The sequence below is a fragment of the Anas acuta genome, chromosome 3, assembly GCF_963932015.1.
Source record: "Anas acuta chromosome 3, bAnaAcu1.1, whole genome shotgun sequence".
In the NCBI taxonomy this organism is placed as follows: Eukaryota; Metazoa; Chordata; class Aves; order Anseriformes; family Anatidae; genus Anas; species Anas acuta.
Genome location: NC_088981.1, coordinates 1,714,952 through 1,729,683, shown reverse-complemented (window position 1 = coordinate 1,729,683; position 14,732 = coordinate 1,714,952). Strand labels below are relative to the sequence as shown.

Genomic DNA, 14,732 nt, shown 5'->3' with positions numbered 1-14,732 from the left:
TGCTGCTGAAAAGGTTAAGCAGTTTTCCTACCGAAACCCGAGTGTGGGCTGTGAAAGAACATGTTAATGAAGAAAATTTCCCCAGGGCTGCTCTTTTATTATCACCAAAGCCATCAAGTTTCAGTTTGAGTTATTTGTATTTATTTATAAAAACAAAGATTAAATAAGTAGAACAAAAACAAAAACCTCATCCTAATTTCTGAGCTCAGCCTGATTTATTAAAACAAAGGAAACTCCCCTCCAGCAGGTAGCTGCAGCCTGTTTTTCCCTTTGCTGTGAGACAACGCACCGTGTTTCATGCGAAAAACCCTCCTGCATCTCAGCACCGAGCTGGCCGAGGTTTTGTTTTTCCCCCTTGTTCTACGGGGCCGAAAGGATTACGTTCGCTATGAAAATGTTGGTGATAGATTCAGGCTTATGTGGAGAGAAAACGGCCTCGCAGCTGCCTCCCCAAAAACCACCATTGCACCCAAAAACAGCCCAATGCAGAGGTTTGCTGAAGAAATATCACGAAAAACTGACATTGCTGGCTGCAGCCTCCTCCAAAATCAGTGGCAGAGCCCAAGGCCGCAGGGAAGAGGCTCACAGCCCCTGGCACTGCTGCCCTGTCCATGCCATGTGGCCACTTCGTTTGCAAGGTTTTAAAGAGGGAGAAGCTGATTGTTTTCTGAAAGGAAAAAAAAAAAAAGAAAGAAAGAAAAAAAAGTTTTTTTTTTTCTTTTTATCTTTTCATGTGTTTTTACTTCCATCGCTAGAGACCTGGTTAAAGAACACACAAAAAAGCCCTTCAGTGGTCTTGTAGCCTTTAACGTGTTGTTTTTCTACATATTTTATGTTGTTGGCTTTTGTTATCAGTCTCATCTGCAATTTGTGGCCAATTCTGTCATGCTTTAGGCAGACATCTTGTTCCCAAAACTGTTTGCAACCTTTCAGCTACAGTACAGTGGCAAATACAGTGCGAGGCCAGCCACAGCGCAACGAGAAAAAGGGCAGATTTAACCCCCAAATCATCCTTTGGCTGAATTCCCCCTCTGTAGGGGGCCAGTGGCCCATGGGCAGCTCCAGCCCCGCGCATCGGCCCCTCTGGCTGGCATGGCATGGGCATGTCTGGCACAGTGCCCATTTCTGGCATTTTCCCCCCAAAACGTGAGGCAGCCCTATCCCACGTGGCCGATGGGGTCTTGCGGAGACTCGGGAGGGTGTTTGGGTGCCACTGTCCATCTGCGAGGCCGCGCTGAGCCCCCCAGGCCCTCACCGTGCCAGTGCCACGTGGATTAAATCACTTGAGCGCTTATTTACCACCGAAAACAAACGCCGCCGACCTGGCGCGTATTTGATATTAATATCGAAACCAAAAAGCAAATTAATACCGCAGAATCAAGGTATTTAAAAATAAAATGAAAGTCTCGCCAGGGAGGGCCGGGTTTCAGCAGCCGAGCGCGCTGCGCGGGGCTCGAGGCCTGGCACCCACCCAGGCCACCGTGGGCTGGCGCCGAGTGGGGGCTCGGTGCTGCCATTTTGGGGTCGCGGCACAACGAACGCCTTTTCCCCAGGTGGGAAGGGCGCGTGGCCACGCCAAGCACGGCCGCTGGGGAGGGAAGTGAGGGGCCGGATTCCCAGCTGTCCCCGTCCCCCAAACGGCTGCTGATCTCCTGGGTTTTTCCACGAAGCCGCCCGCAGCGGGCCGGGGGCATGACACATCGCGAAACCCCGCTCCCCTTCCTGGCCCTGCTGCCGCTGCTGCTGTCTCGCCGTTGCACAAGCCCACAACGGTTTCCCCGAAAGGGCTGGCAGCAGCGGCAGCAGCTGGCCTCGGGGCGATGGACACAATTTCGGCCCCTCGGCCGCGAGGCACGGTGCACGCCTGCACCCCCGGGGGGGCCCGCGGGGGGACCCCGCCGCCGCCGCCGTGCCCACCCTGAGCCCACAGCCCCCCGAAGCCCCATCAGCATCTTCGCACCCCCGGCACCCCCAGGTTGTACCAGGGCCCCCGGTGGGCACCCTCCTGAGGGCTTTTGTGCGCCAAAATTTAGAGAAAATAAGCCTGCCACGGGTCTCCCGGCGCTGTCTGCACTTCCTGTGACAAAGCGCAGCACGCCGCGTTTGAGAGCGATTCTTCCTCTATTTATCGCCCCTACGGGATGACCAGACGCATGGCAGGGGACCCTCCCCGTGTTTCGCCCCTCTGGCCCCGGCCTGGAGCAGGGCTGGTGCCGGCGGCCGCTCCACGCAGCACGGCAGCACGGCAGTGGCAGCAGCACCTGGGTGCCGAGGGCTGGATGCCGAGCTGTAGGCTTATTTCCACAGCGCTATTTTCATCCCCCTGCCAGAGCCAGAGAGCAGCCTGCTGTTAGAGCAAAGTGCTCCACACGTGATTGTATAAAGAAGGGAGCCGAAACGCAGCTAAAACGGGCAGGGTTCGATAACGGTGTATTTTGACTCATCCATTTCTTCGCCGCGCGGTCGAGCAGCCCGTCAGCCGCACTAATATTTGCCGCTCAGCAAGGGAGGGCACGAACCTGGGGAGGTTTGCAAAATCATTTTAGTTTGACTCATGTGGAAAGAGTGAAACACCAAGACTCCCCTGAAAGTGGGCTACACAAAAAGCTTTTACTGCACAGCTGACCACATTTGAGGAAACCAGAATTTTGGACTATTTCAGACAGTAATTTACAGCATTTCTGGGCAGCAGTGGGCGAATGGCTCTGCTGCTGTTTGACTGCTACGCGGGCGGCAGGGCAGAAGGAGAACGGGGAAAAACGAAAGAGCCCGGGCTTGGGATTGAGCTCATTTGGCTCTTTGGTAATTTGCACAACGTGGTGGCTGTGCCTGGGAGGAGAGGAATCGGGCTGCTGCTGCTCTCCTACCTGCAAGCCTGGCAAGAGTCGTAAGCATCTGCCTTGAAAATGAAACCTGCCAGGAAAATCACACTGGGACTTCCACGGGGGTTTAGTAACTGCCTCTACGACAATTAAGCTGAAAAAAATTAACAAGCAGGCACTGCAACAACATTTTGGGGGCTATTCACTGCTGCGATGCCTCGAGTGGAATTGGAGATTGGAGAGCAGAAAAAGTGTAGTTGTCTGTGCCCCCAGCAAGGGAGCAGCCTGCGGGGGTGAGTGGGAAATCCCAGCCACCAACTGCATAGGAAATAACGTCCCCAGCTCTGTGGGGTGGCGCGGGGCGTTTTGTGAAATATTCCCCCCGGTACGTGTGGTGGCCACGCGCCCTGAGCATCGCCGCACGGCTGAGATGCCAATCGTATCATCAAAGCCAGCTGAAAACAAAACTGAGAAACATCTTGTGGTTTTACGACGTGTATTTACATAAAAATATATATATTTTAAACACCTTTGGCCGCACTGAGAAGAGGCAGGGAGGCTGTTTGCGAGGTCTCTGACAATTGGAGAGGCTCAGCCAGCATGGCAGCCCCAGACCTGGGATGGCTTTTGGCTGCCCTCCCCACCTCCCTGCGGGCACAGCTTTTTGGCAAGCAGGGACCATCACTGGGGTGAGAAATTACCTGCAGGGCATGCGCTGCCCCAGATAAGGTGGCTGTGCTGTTCTCCTTAAATTCCGTCCCCCCAAAAAAGCCAGGCACAGACAACAAAATGCAGACAGAAAGGCAAACTGGAGCCTATTCTGTCCATGGGGTTGCGAAAGTCACCCCTGCCTTGGTGTTCACCACCTCCGTGCTGTTTTCAGGAGGAGCCAGCTCCCTGCCCCATCCACCCCAGCAGCAGCGTTTCCAGCCCAGTGCTTTCTTTCAGCAAAGCCTGTTCCCTTGTTTCTGAGTCATTCTGAAATCGTTTGAGATCTCGAGTACACAGACAGTGAAAAAAAACATGCTTTCAGAGCACAAGTTTATGGCAGGGATTAGCCCCTGTGCTGGCGGCACGCGTCAGCCTTGCCTTGCCGCCCAGCGTTACGTGCGCTCCACTGATGGCACGTGCACGTCCTCGTTTCATGTAAATACCTATAAAAATACACACATGGATATTTATGCATACAGAGCACCTATCACCAGGCTGATAAACGATTTACAAAACTCTTTTAGGAAACAAAAAAAATTGGCTGAAAACCTTGCGGAGGAACAGCGGTGTCCCTGCGCTCGGCACCGTGTGCATCCTCGCCTGCGGCCGTGCTCCCGCTGCCCCTGGCACGCTCTGGGTGCTGGCTGGGATGCAGGCGACACCGGCGCACCCCGCGGCGCTGCACCCAAAGTGTGGGGGCCAGGGAGGGGGCGGCCCTGCGGCGAGAGCCCTGTGAACGCCTCTGCGTTGGAGGGCACGGCACGTCTGCATCTGAGCCAGCGAGATGTGCGCGGCGATAACACAGCCAGACACCGCCTCGCCGCCCTGTCTGAAAACGGCCCGGCGGCAGGTTTTGTTCTGGTGGGTGTTTGGGATACCGAGCCCCAGTAAACTGTCCTGAAACACTCATTTCAGACAAGGGTATGCAAATAAATGGTATATAAGGCTAAACCCTCCCACTTGGGGTCAAACCACATCCCATTATAGAGCAGCTCGGTGCTGCGCTGGGGCCGGTGCCGGGAGTGGGGCTGTGCCGAGGGCTCCCCGGCTTCTCCATTTTGCAGCAGAGCCTCGCAGGCAGGGGCCAGGCAAGGGGCAGGGGGCCAGCATGCAGAGCCATTGCCCCCCTGTGGGACGCCCCTGCCCTGCTCCAGCTCCTTCCAAATAGCCCACCCTAAGCACTTCTGCTGCTGCCTCGTATGTTGGAAGCTACACACCACTCCTGCCGGAGAGAGCAGTGCTCATTGTCCATTTCTACGGTTTATTATTATTATTTCACGGTAGCAATGCTGCTAGCAAAAAATTATCGTGGCAAGCTGTCCATGGCTCCACCAGCGATGTCTTCAGCCCCATTTTGGCCACCACGCTGGGTCACCGCAGCCTCTTGGAAGGGGGCACTGCCGCTGTGTGCAAGCACAGCTGCAGGCAACCAGCTCGTGCCGAGCAAACTTCCCATGCTCACGTTATCCGCACATCATCCCCTGGCCAATGACACAAGGACAAATGGTGAGTCTTTGGGCACCATTGGTTAATATAGTGCTTTTATTCTGGGCACCCAGAAAGGAAACAACTTTCTGTGCAGCCCCAGGAGGTCACAGGGGCTTTTTGGCACAGGCACAGGGCCTGAGAGGAGCACAGATTTTGGGACACTGGCCGAGGGTCTTGGATCAAGGAATCCTGAGCTGTTGACTTTGCTAACAAAAAAGCTGATGGGGTGGAGAGGTTGGTGGAGGAAATATTTGCTTGTAGCTCCAAGGGACGGATGTGCATGTGGCTGAGGGCCGCTCCGCAGTTGGCACTGCGCTGAGGCCGCTGCTTCTCAGGCTTTGCTGGGCTGCTGGTGGAAAGCACAGCTCACCCGGGCTGAGCGCCGCAGTTCGGGGAAGAAAAAGGTTGCTGCCTTTTATACAACACGGATTGTTTATCTCTGGGTTAGCAATGTTTGCTTTGGAGTCGCTCCAGCCTCTTAAACACGAAAGCAAAGTATTCTGTGAAAACACTGAAAGCTCGCGGGCGGCTGGAGCGGCAAAAGTGGCATGGGGCTGGAGAAGCACTGGTGAGGAGACATGGAAACAGAGACAGCCACGGCGAGCCCGAGCACCCCCTGCTCTCAGTGGGCTTCCAAAGCAGCAGCTTGGCATCCCGGGGCAAACAGCAAAACCTGCTCCCAGGTCCTTGTGCAGCTGATGCCCCAAGCAAGGCATCAAACGGGTGTTTGGGTGCGACCACAGGAGCCTTGACCCACCCTGCAGACTCCTCGTCCGTCCTCGTGGGTTGGGAGGGTAATGCCCAGGTGCCCGAAGCCATTACGGACCTGGAGACCTTGCTGAGAACAGCAAGAAACCGCTGTGAGCATCGCTCCCCCAGTGCCCAGCCACACGTGAAAAGCAGGTTGACTGAACTTTGAGTCACCAAACAGATGGAAAAAACCTCCACCAAGAGGCTGAGCACAGCCCCGAGCAGGAGTGGGTGAGAGAGGCTCACACCGACGCTGCTGGTGCACGTTTCTTCCATGCACACAAAATTCTGCCCCTTATTTGAAGATCCCTGGTCAGGCAAAAACAGGCCTGCTCTGGGGAATTAAAAATAAAATAAAATAAAATAATCTGACAGCCTGGTACAAGTGAGGGCTACCAGAACAATGCATCCAGAGGGGTGTCCACAGCATTCCTTCACTAGTTAATAATCGATGTATCACAAAGTATATGTATCAGAAAATGTAGGTATCAGAAAATGTATGTATTGGACATGATATATATCAGAAAATAAATGTATCAGCAAATACAAATATCAGAAAGCCACGGCAATAATTCACTTCAGCACACCACATCAAACAGCTTCCACAACCTAAGGTCGCAAAAGGGCAAAAAAAGGCCCATGGGAGAAGCCAAACCAGGGGGTTTTGGGGCCCCCCCTGCCCTCTCCTGCCTGGAGGACGGGGCAGGAGGCTGAGCAGCGGGCGCTGGCAGGGCTGTGCTGAATCACTGCGCATCGCTGCCGTGCGCCACTTCATTTCGCGAGTGATAACGAAAGTAACAGAAGCGATATTGGGGTTTTGCAGCGCCGTGCCATTAACTCAGTGTCATGCTTTGGGAATTCCTTGTCATGCGGGGCGGGCGACCCGGCGGCGTGTGAAAGTTACATTTCTTCTCGCTGCCTAAGGCTGTGGTCAGCACGCGAGGCAGAAGGAGAACCGCGCGCTCTGCGCTCTGCCAGAAATCGCTGAGAAGTCCCAGCCTGCGAACAGAAATCGTGCTCCCCTGTGGCGAGCACCTCTCTGTCGCCAGGAGCTCAGCACTTTCGTTTAAATGCATCCATCCCCTCTCCAGACGGGCCAGGGGGGCTCGGGGGGCTGCTGTTTCCAGCAGCAGGCACCCGGTTTCCAAGCCAGGAGGAGAGCCCAGTAGCAGCGGGGGAGCTCCTTACCGCAAATGGGAGTTTTATAACATTGAAAAACAAATACTCCACACGGGAGTGAGATTACTGACGTTCCTACATGCCAGAGCGTAAAATCTGTCACTGTGGTCGGTGAACTCGAGTTTTGAAAATATAGCTATGGGATCTGCTGTCACAGGTGGGAAAAAATATTTAGCCATTGCACCAGCAGCCAGGGACAAGTCCCGCCTCGTCGTAAGGCTCGGGAGCGCTCCCGCCCCGCTGCGCACGCACATCAGGAGCCGGCTTCCTTCCGGGATTTTGTCCCAAATGGCAAATTTAAAGCACTAAAATAAAATCCCCCAAGCTGAAGGGCCCCGGGGTGCTGCTAGCCCACAGGCGGAGCAGGGGCAGTGCCTTGGGGCAAAGCCCCGTGCCGAAGGGGCGCCCGCGTGCTTCTGTGCCCTGGGTTACAAAAGAGTTGCGATTCCTCCTCCAGCTTCCCTATCTCCCGGGCAATCTGACAGAGCCGAGCCTGGCTCGCGTTGCCTCAACTCAGCACAAATCTCAAAGCCGGAGGCGAGTGGCCTCCTCCCGGCTGAGCCCTTGATGACGACAGCCAAAAACGTTCAGGATAACGCCCGGGGAGCAGCAGCGAAGAGTCGGCGGGTGCAGGAGGTGCTGGGCCGCGCCCGGGGCAAAAAACCCAGCATGGAGCTTTCCTTCCCCTGCTCCTTCCATGTGGGCATTGCGCAGTTGCACCCTTGTGCTTGTTTGGGGAGGTGGCGGCACAGGGAGTCTGCCTGAAGCGGTGACAATCAGAGCTCCAGTTCTGGCCCAAATCCACTTCCCTTTCACCCAAAAAACTGCAGAAGGACAGATGGATGTCAGTGAAGCCTCTGCCTGTAACCAGTGCCGGGTGATGAGAAACTGCGCGAGCTGCCAGCAGCCCTGCCTCGCTGCGACCCTTTGGCCTGTCTCAGTTCTTTAAACTGATTTCACTTTAAATTCTCATGAAGAAGCAGTTCCTGTTTTTTCCACCTCTGGTCCAGGCACACGTCCTCATCCCTGTCACTCCCTGATGCCCCGCCACAGCCCCAGGGCAGCAGGAAGTTGATTTCCAAAATACCCAGCTTTGGTCTAATGCAGAGGTCTAATTTTACTTCCCTGCAGGCTAAAATTCCCAAGAAATCCTCGTTTTGGAGGGTGCGCAGCATTGCCAACCTGCAGGATAGCCCCGGGGCTATGGCATGGCTCAGGTGTGGGAAACCTAGCTGGGGGCTCCCAGCCTGAGCTGCACCTTCCCTTTTCCCTTTTCCCTTTTCCCTTTTCCCTTTTCCCTTTTCCCTTTTCCCTTTTCCCTTTTCCCTTTTCCCTTTTCCCTTTTCCCTTCCCTTCCCTTCCCTTCCCCACCATCCCATCGACAACCCCAGAGGAGCAGGCAGTGGCTCTGCGCTGCCCTCGCCCCTTTTGTCAGCACAATGCAACCGCTCGCTCAGGCTCAAAGTGGCTTTTGTGGTTCGCTCAGGGATGCTGTGATTAGCAAGCGCCGTGCTCAAAATCCTCACGTGCCCTCTGTGGCTGGACACGGGGCTGGCTCAGCTGCAGGGACACGGGGGGATAGGGGCGTAGGAAGAAGCCGAGCTCATCGCAAAACAGCACTTTCAGCCCCAAAATCTGCACAGCACCCAGAGCAGCAGCAGCACAGCTCTCAGAGGAAGCAGAAGGGAGAGCATCACGGTGGGGCCAGCACCGAGGGATGACCATGGCCATGGCCAGGACCACAAGCGTGACCACGGGTGCCCTGTGGAGCCGAGCTTGCTGACTCATCTGTGCCTGCCTGGAGAGGCGCAGCACCTCCTGCCTCCGCCCCACCGCTCCCTGGGGTTTTCCTCTCCTCTTGCTCGAGCAGGAGCCAAGTTACCAAAAGTGCTCATCACGTGGCCCTGATATTACAGACCCAGTTTCATTTACTGTAAGTGCACAGGCTCAAAAATACTCGTCTTTCCCGCAGAAGAGGCGAGCTGCTGCCACGCTGCCTGGCCCCTCCGGTGCCACCGCGGGAGGTAAGGAGCTGGGCTTCATTTCCCATCTCGAGTCCCTGCACCCTGCCCTGCACGGGCCGGCCCCGCATGACGCTGCTGCCTTCCCTCCCTGCCCCAGATACGGAACCAGGGGCAGAAACCCCACAGTGCCCGTGCCGGGGCTGCCGGCACCGACTCACCCGCTGCACCTCCGGATCCCCCCCGGCATCCCTGCTGTGCTCCTTGGAAAGCCTCCCAGGTGCCTTCTGTTCCAGCAGCCACCTGCAGAGGGAAAGGATCTGCGTTAGCCTGGGTGTCTGCCTTCCCCCCCAGCTCGTGAGCACGCTTTTGCCTTCATCAAGCGGATTTCAGCTGGGTGGAATGAAAGCTGCCCCAGCCGGCTTGCCCTTTGGCTGCGGGATGCGGCGCGCAGGGCGGCGGTGCTGCAGCGGGGACAGGTGACGAGGGCTGGAGCTCTCAGCTTCTCCTCGCAGTCAAAACCTGCCCGATTTCTGCCCAAACAGCGTTGATGCTTAAATATCAAGGAGAGGCACTGAGCCCCATGAGGAAATAAGGGGGATGCAGAGCAGAGCTGAGCCTTGGCAGCCTCCCGAGTGCTCCGGCAGCGCTCCGGAGCCAGCGGAGAAGCCCCCGCTCACGGCACCTGGGCACCAGTGTCCCTGGGGGGTAATTTCGGTGCAGTGCCCACCCCATGCCCGGCCCCACACAGATCTCTCGCACCTTTCCGAAGCTCCCGCACCGCGTCCTGCTGGGCTCCCTCGCTGCAGCTCCTGGCCGCGGATGGGTCTGGGAGCGTGCGGGGTTTATAGGGAGGAGAGGGACGGGGAGGCTTTCCCACGGCCCCTGGTCATCGCCCCGGCAGCCAGCTACACCCACTGGGAAACACCGGGGCTTTTTCTCATCAGAAAGGGCCTTTGCTATGGAAAATGCAGGCTGGGACTGCCCTTCTGGGACCGAAAGGCAGAAATGGGGATGGGAATAGGGTGAACGCCTTCTGGTTTTCAAATCTAGTGGGAAAGCTCCCACGCGGGGTGAAGGCAGAGGCCACGCGGGGCTCGGATGAGCCCTGGGAAAGGTCTCGTTTCCGAGGGTTTGCAGCAAAACCCCTGGGTGGAAGCAGGGCGAGCAAACGGCAGGGCCAGAGGGAGAGTCCCCAGGGCAGCCGTGCCGGCGGCCCCGCAGTGAGGCTCCCGCTCGCAGGCAGCTCCCAGCAGGGGCGGGAGGAGCAGCCCCGCGCTCGCTGCGGTTTGGCTGATCTGACTGCTCTTGGCGATGCCGTTCCCTCTCTTCCTCTCCTGCCTTATTTAACTACTAAGCCGGATTTGCTGCCATTCAAAACAAGACCTATTAAATGTCAGGCGCGGAGGGGAGTAAAAGTTGCTGACATCAGGCTTTGTGGGGATAAATGAAGTTCTTTAAAAAGCAAGAGAAGGGAAAAGAAAGAAAGAAAAAACAAAAAACACATCCCAAACACGTGCTACCTCCAGCACGGCGCGGGAGCCACGGGGCAGGGAAACCCAGCACAGCCACGGGCATGTGGTGGCTGCAGCACAGCTCCGCTGCCCTCGCGCACCCCGCTCCCGGGGGCTTCTCCCCAAAAGCGGGCCGCCCCTAGCTGCCGTTACGTGTCCCCCACGTGCCTGCCCCATTTCTTGCCGCCGATGCCTGTTTTGCATAATTTGGGCACGGCGAGGGGTACGGGTCTTATTTGTTTCAAGAAAATAAACCGACCCGAAAATGCCTTACCGGCATGTTTTTACTCTCTGATTCAGAGCGAGTCCAGGAATTAGTCACGCGGTGGCGGAGGGGTTGCAGAGCAGGGGCTGTCTGAATCAGCGAACCCCAGCCCTGCTCAGAGCCACCCTGCTTCCAAACTGGGGGCTGGCCGCGGACAGCAGCCCTGCCCTGAGCAGAGCTGCAGCTGAGATGCTCCCGGCCTCGGTGGCGATGCGCGGAGAGCAGGGTTGATTGGGTAGGGCTTGATGTTTTTGGCCACGCTTGCGTTTGCTCTCAGATATCAGCCCAAGGAGCCGCTCTTGCTGCAGGGGGGGGTTGGTTTTCGCCAGCTGTGAGGGGCTGTGGGAACGTGCACTTGCTGCCCAAGCGGCTCCGTGCTCAGCGCCCGCTGCATCACAGAGAGAGGGAGGAAAGGGAGAGGGAGCGGAACCAGATCCCTCCCTCCTAATGGTTTCAAGATGCGGCCGGGGGAGCCTTGCGCTGGAAGCGCCGTGCCGTTTCGTGGCCAGCTTGGCTGCAGCTCAAGGGATGGAGAGCCCCAAAGTGAACCCGGGACCTGCTGAGGCAGGAGGCATCCAAGCACGGTGCCTTCTGCCCCCATTGCCCTGCTCGTGCCGTGCTCTGCAACACCCGGACCTCGCCCCGAGAAGCAGGGCTGGGATGTCAGCGCAGCCAGCAGGTGGGAAGCGTCTGACCTGGGGGCAGAAGGCACCCTGCGAGCATTGCTCCTGCATCCTGCATTCCAGCCCAGGTGGGGCAGAGCCTCCCCCCCCCCACCTGCCTCCCTCCACATCATAATTTTGGGCCATTTTGACTTTGGGTTATCACAAAAAGGTGAAATTTCAGTTTTAGGGGTGAAATGGCAACGCTGACAGGCCCGGGGAGCAGGAGGGGGTGGCACGTGTGGATGCATCGCAGGCTGGAGAACGCTCGTCCTGCTCTCCTGCCTCCTTCCCCCTAAATATTGCAACAAAACCAGAAAAAGTCCTTGTTGTCATCATCAGCTCTGTGGAAAAAGATGTTTTTTGGCAGAGCTTCAACAGCCATTAGTCAGAAACCCCCAAGCCCCTCCAGCGTGCAGGCGCATGCTTCGCGGTGAGCTTTCTGAAAAGACCATTTGCTGCAAAAATTAGGCAGTTGGGTTTTTTTTTTGGTAAATATTTTTTTTTTTTTTTTGTCGCTGTCAAAAATCCAATTTTCCTTCCAAAGAGAAAAGAAAAGGAAAAAAAGAACCTGGTGGAAAGTTTGCAGCCGGGGAGCGCTGGCGGCGTGCCCCGGGTGCAGCGGGAGGTGGGAGAACGCCCTGCTGTGTGCAGGCTCGGCAGAAGAAAAAAAAAAAAAAATAAAAACAAAACCCAGGGAAGAAGATCTGGGGAAGAAAACAAACAAAGAAAAAGTAAAGCTGGTGGGTGTTTCTGGCAGCAGGGACCCCCCAGCCCCGTCTCCCTGGCAGCCCCTGCTGGGTGGAAGGGCTGCAGGAGCATCCCAGCACGTGGCATCGCCACCTTGGCTCGGGGTTTTTGGCACCGCTGGGGTGTTTGTCTGTCCGAGTAGAGACTGCAGCACCAAGTGGATCAACCCCTCCTTGTTCAGAAACCTGCAGCCGGACAGGATCCCGTGGGATGGACAGCATGCTGGTGAGAGTCTTGTGTCCAAACCCCTTCCCAGCCCTCTGAAGCCTGGGTCCGGTGAGCGCCCGCCCAGCATGCCAGCACCTGCTTTCCCGCGGAGCGAAAAACAAGTCGCTAAGTCACAGCAAAACCATGAAAGAAAAACCACAGAGACCTAAAGCACCTCTGAGTCACTCCCCCGGCCCGCTGCACCGTGACATTCCTCCAAAACTCGCCGCCACCTGCGGACGGTCCCTGACTGCTGAGCGGTGCCTGGAGCTCTGGCATGGCACGGGATGGCACGGGATGGCACGGGGTGGCACGGCACAGCACAACGTGCCCCGGCCAGCCCCACTGCAGGAGTGTGCGTGCAGGATTTAACAGCTGGAGGGAGCACGAGTGGGGCTGATGCTGGCTACGTGGCCGCACCCCCAGCACCTTGCCATGCCGGATCAGGTGGTGATATTCACGCTCTCCCTCCTGCTTTAGCACCTTCCAGGCTGCCCAAAGCCCGTGCCTGGGTGTGCAGGGCTGGGGACGGCCGCTGCCACCTCGCAGATGTGAGAGCAGAGTGCAGGGAGGCAGGGGGGCTGCTCCCATGGGCTGAGCACGGCCAAAACTGGCCCCAAGCTGGTGCCCTGCAGAGCCCAAACCTTTCCCTCACCTCTTTCCCGTAAAATCACCTGTATACATATTTTTTTTTAATTGTAAAAAATACTCGTCTGAAACTTGAATGGAGATTAAACATTCACAGAAAGTGCTATCAGGATTAGTCAGTGGTTGTAGCATCGCTATTTACATGAGTCACGGAGGCTGAGCCGCGCTGCTCACAAATTAAATCCCCGCCAGGTTTTCAGTTTTTGGGCTGTCCTCGGGAGACCTTTCGGTAACTTTTCTCCGGTTCTGATCATCGCTGGCAGCTGCTCCCCAGCATGCGTGTTTACCGAAATCCCTGCCCTGGCTGCAAGAGGCGATTACGCGCCGGGGCCGATTTGGGCGCGTGGCGACGCTCGCTCACCCGACACAAGCCGGGATCGCTCCCCGCTACCATTTTCTCCACTATTTGAGTGATTTCTGCTTCGGACACCACGGGGGAGCGAGGCCATCGGCCAGGGTGGAGACGTGGGTGACTGCATGGTGGCAGCGGGGCCGGGTGGTGGTGCCGACAGAGGTCACTGTTGCCAAAAAACCGGCGGGGCAGCGGGCGCGCCACACGAAAAAGGGAACTTTGGGGGGAAGAAAGCGCCGATTGGGCCGGCCGGGGTTTGAAAAGGCGCCGCACTTCAGCGGCCACACGGCAGTGGGGAGCCAGTGGTCCCCACAGGGCGATGGGAGGCTGCAGGAGATTTGGGAAAGCCAAGGGAAAAGCTGTGGTTTTGGGGCCGGGAGGGTGCGGGGGCCGCCACGTGATGGGCGCTGGGTGACGCTGAGGGGCCCGCTGGGGCTGGGGTCACCGTGTGCTCACCTCGCCCTCAGCGCCAGGAATTCAAACACAAGAAAAGGAAGAAAAGGAAGAAAAGGGAGAGGCCCTGAGTGCCGTCCCCCGCTCCTCACCCAAAGCCCAGGGGGAGGTATGCAAAGAGGTGGTGAATGCTGTGTGAAACCCCCCAGAATGGTGACCAAGCCCTGTGGGTGTCAGCCCACGGCTCGAGGCAGCCTGGCTGCGGTCCCCGGCTGTGCCAGATACGGGAAGGGGACAGGGGAAGGGCCCCGGACACCCCGTGTAGCCCCAGCTGTACAGGGAGGGACCCCCAGCTCCTCCGAACCCAGCTCCCTGCCATCCCCCTCCGAACCCCGCTCCCCCACCTGCATCTCCACGGCACCCACAAGCAGGCTGCTTGCAATTTAAACACAAAATTCACATAACGCACCCTGAGCTGAGGGCAGAGCCCAGCCCAAGCAGCAAACAGCAGCGCGAGGATCACGGGCGTTGCAAAAAAACCCGTATATGTACTTTTGTGATTTAAATTGCAGCAGGTAACGTGCACGAAATTGCAATTGAGATGACCGGCAGAGAAAGGAACCACGCTCAGCGTTTTACACGGCTCGCAAAGATCTGTCCCCACAGCAAGCAGCACCTTACCCTGGCCGGGCAGCGGAGCAGGCACCGGGAGCGAGCGCAGGCTCCACGTGGGCCGGGAGCGAGGTTGGCATTCGTAACGGGCGCCAGAGACGCCGAGCCGAAACTCCCCCGCCGCTCTGCCCAGATCATTGGTCCAGGTCGCGGCGGTGGCTGCTTTCAAATTCTGTTAAAACCTTAAAAAGGAAACAGGAAGCCTCTCGGCTTCATGCAGCTCGAGAGAGGCTCGCACACACACGCACACCCACGCGCTCGCCTTCCTTCCCGAGGCTCAGCGGCTGCAGGCAGCCCCCGGGCTGGGCTGCTGGCACAGGGGGACCCGCGAGCATCCTCACCTCTCCCCACGCAGCCT

At 57.3% G+C, this 14,732-nt stretch overlaps 2 long non-coding RNA genes across 4 annotated transcripts in view; one reads left to right on the top strand and one right to left on the bottom strand.

Moving 5' to 3' along the window:
* The window catches only part of LOC137853170 (uncharacterized), a 27,811-nt gene extending 13,079 nt beyond the window's left edge, over positions 1–14,732 (bottom strand). The window contains exons 1-3 of one of the 3 annotated variants that reach the window (XR_011094300.1): positions 14,716–14,732; positions 14,384–14,556; positions 9,133–9,214 (exon numbers count right to left, since the gene is read on the bottom strand). This is a non-coding gene — a long non-coding RNA (uncharacterized lncRNA). Of the gene's footprint in view, positions 1–9,132; positions 9,215–9,673; positions 9,862–14,383; positions 14,588–14,715 lie in introns of those variants that run through there. The other 2 variants (XR_011094299.1, XR_011094298.1) reach the window with 2 other exon arrangements.
* LOC137853171 (uncharacterized) lies at positions 8,858–10,415 on the top strand. Its single transcript, XR_011094301.1, has 2 exons — positions 8,858–8,974; positions 9,072–10,415. It is a non-coding gene; the product is annotated as an uncharacterized lncRNA (long non-coding RNA).